General features: G+C 35.2%; 1 pseudogene; it reads left to right on the top strand.

Moving 5' to 3' along the window:
• Positions 1 to 729: 729 nt before the first annotated feature.
• LOC101572182 overlaps positions 730 to 3,319 on the top strand; it is an 82,741-nt pseudogene continuing 80,151 nt past the window's right edge.

Here is a 3,319-nt window from a genome sequence, read left to right on the forward strand (position 1 = left end):
AGGACATCAATATTTTGGCACCAATCCTCAAGATCAGTGGCAACCCATGACATAAGAGAAGCTCTGCTGTGACATCCTACAACTCAGTGATTCTTCAGTGTTCTGAAGAAGACCAAGGAAATTGTTGGACCACAGAAGTGGGAGATCTACAGTGCACAGTGTGTCTCAGGAGAGTTGTGAGGAGAGAAAAATCTCCCAAGCTCTCACAGAAAGCAACTTGGTCAAGCAATGGTTCTCACTCATTTAGACAGCTGAAACTGACAAAAGATCTAACTGGTGCTATATATGGTTTTAGGGTAAATCCTGAGGAAACTTAATGGACAACAAATAATTAATTATAATTAATTTTGGTTTTACTTTAACTTGATCTTGAACATCCAGAAGAAAAGTATAGCCAAAAGATGTATAAAACAGTGCTATAATAATTGTTATCTAAGAGAAACTCAAATCACTAACACCTTCTGACAGTTGCCAGGTACATGGATAATTGACTACTGATATGGGTTAGTGAACTGTATAGGGTGAAAATTCTGAAGGAAGGGACCTGAAATCCTTGGACTGGGAGTGTTTAGCCTAAAAGAGCAAGTTCACTCAGATAGAATGAGAAGGTCTTCTGTAGAGTCCCCCAAACATAGCTTCTCCACCTTCATCTGACCACTCATCACTTGCAACTACAAAAGCAGCTAAAGCTAGAGATTGATCCCATGTGCAGAGCACCCATGGCGGACCATGGGGATAAGCTTTTCTAGCTCCAAGAATGAGGTGCCCCAAGGTGAGCTAAGCAATCAAGTTGCTAGCCAGAGGGGTTCCAACTAACAGCAGTCTCCCAAGTGTATAAACACTCAGCAGTCACTGAACATTTCCTTTCCTCCCATCTGAAGAGGGGCTCCATCTGAACTCAGGGTTTTCATTCTGACTCTTGTCTTCATTTCCTTATCCTCCACTGTCCTTTACTCCAGGAATTTCGAGATCTGCACTATACTTGGAACTCGGGCAATATGAGGCAGAAGGAGTACCATGTTGAGCCCAGTCTGGGCAACTTTATTGACTAAGTGAGACCCTGTCTCAGAATACAAAATAAAAAAGGATTGGCTGGAGTTCTATATGCTTTGGTTACCTTAATTCAATGAGAAGAAAGATTTGGACTAATAGTGTTTGGACTGGATATCATGTCTGCCTCTTGTACTATGAATAACCACTACAAAGACAACAATATGCAATGTATTAATTATTGAAACTGTCCTACTAATCGGTTTTGAAACTGTCTCATTGCTATTTGTTTCTCAATAAAATTAATAAAAAATAAATAAATGAACTGGGTGTTGGCAAAACAAGATGGGATGGAAGAAAAATGAAAAATAATTAAAATGTTTTACATATATGTATCAATTCCCTGTAATAAATGTAATCAGCATGTACTAGAAACATGTACCAATAAAAGTAAAATAAATGAAAAAAAAGAAAGGGTTGGGATATAGCTTAGTGTAGAGGCTCTGGATCCAATCTGTAACATCACACACATACCAAAGTTGTCAATTTTGCCCAGTTTGAACTTTAGAGTTAACACAACTCCTCCTAAAACTTCAGTGATATTTTCTTATTGATTTTGATAAGCTCATTTTAAAATTTGTATGGATAGGAAGCAAACCAGAGTAGACAAATGAATTTTAAAAAAGAACAAACAGGACTCCCTCTATCCAATTTTAAAGCATATTACAAAGTTGGAGTAATAAAAAAGGGTAGAATTAATAAAATGACATACATATGGGGTAATGGAACAGAACTGGGAATGCAGAAGTACACCTATAAATAGCAAATACATAATCAATTGATTTGTGACAAAGTACAATAGTCATTCATTAAAAAAAGGATAAAAGTGCAGGAGCAAGTGGATGTCCATTTTTGAAACAAAAAAGAAATAATACTTGGCAGATATATCACACGTTATACAAAACCCTAAAACTTAAAATTGTAAAACTTGTAAACTTCTAGAAGAAAACAGGAGAAAGATCTATGTGATTTTGGGTTTGACAAATATGTTTTCAAAAGTTTTTACATTTAGTTTTGATTAGTATATGTTTGTGAAACCTGATGCTTCCATTCATTACTGGGAGTTACTACATGGCACATAACATGAACTAACATGATATATCTTAATTCTATTTACTTTTCCTTCTCGTCCTTTCCTTGCCATTCCCTCCTTCTTCATGTCTTGGTGTCCCACCTATTTACAAAAGTTCTACCTCTCTGTTTTTCTTTATTTCTTATTTTCTTGCTTAATTTATTATACTTTGGGTTTCTCATGTAAAAGAAACCATATAATATTTAAACTTGTGTGCTGACTTATCTCACTTAAAATTATGGCTTCAACATGCAGCAATTTTCCTACAAATGACTCACATTTATCCTTTTTAAATAGCCAAGCAGTATTTTGCTGTGTATAAATACCACACTTCCTTTACCTATGCATCTGCTGGTAGGCTGCTTTCAAGAGGTAGCTATTACAAATTGTGTATTTATACACATGGGTATGCTTGTACAATGTAATGTGGTATCTTTAACTCTTTTGAGAAGATATCTAACAGGGAATAACTATGTCAATTGGAATTTCCTTATTAAAGTTTTTGAGAATCTCTATATTTATTTCCATGTGGTTATACTAGTGTAGATTGTTATCAACAATGAAGCAAGATTCCTTTTTCTCCATGAAGCCTTGCTAGTATTTGTTATTATTTGATGTCTTAATAATAGTCATTCTGAGAAGGAAAGAAGAAGAGCTAGGAAACATGACAGTGACAAGCCATACAGTTATATGTACAAGATGGTCAAGGCAATTATCCTGAGAATCTCTAGAAGATATTTGAATGTAGAAGTTAATTGGAAAGATTCTCACACTGACTAACTATATATACTGTTACCTGTGAACTAAGCAACTGCACAGAAGATAGTAATCTGTAATAGTAGTTTCATGCTTGTAGTGCCTGTCATTCTGGTCTTCTGAATACAGGCTACTTGTCATGACATGCCAGGTGCTGCTGTGCTATCTCTCAGGTAGATGGTTGTTCAAAAAGAAGGGGGTGGTGAATGAAAGCAAGAGACAGGAAAAAGAATGTTGTGGGACTGTCCTGCTTCAAGGTTGTACATGATTAGATTTTTGGATTTATGTGTAAACATAAGAAGTATATAATTCTTTATCCCTATTTTAAAAAATATTTTCTAATTTTAAAATGTTTTTTCATCATATTCTGTAGGGACTTAAAGTTCAACATATCAATACTTGATGAAAAATACCTGTTCCATGTTATGCCTAAGATGTTTG

The sequence above is a fragment of the Octodon degus genome, unplaced genomic scaffold, assembly GCF_000260255.1.
Source record: "Octodon degus isolate 3935 unplaced genomic scaffold, OctDeg1.0 scaffold00001, whole genome shotgun sequence".
NCBI classification, from domain to species: domain Eukaryota; kingdom Metazoa; phylum Chordata; class Mammalia; order Rodentia; family Octodontidae; genus Octodon; species Octodon degus.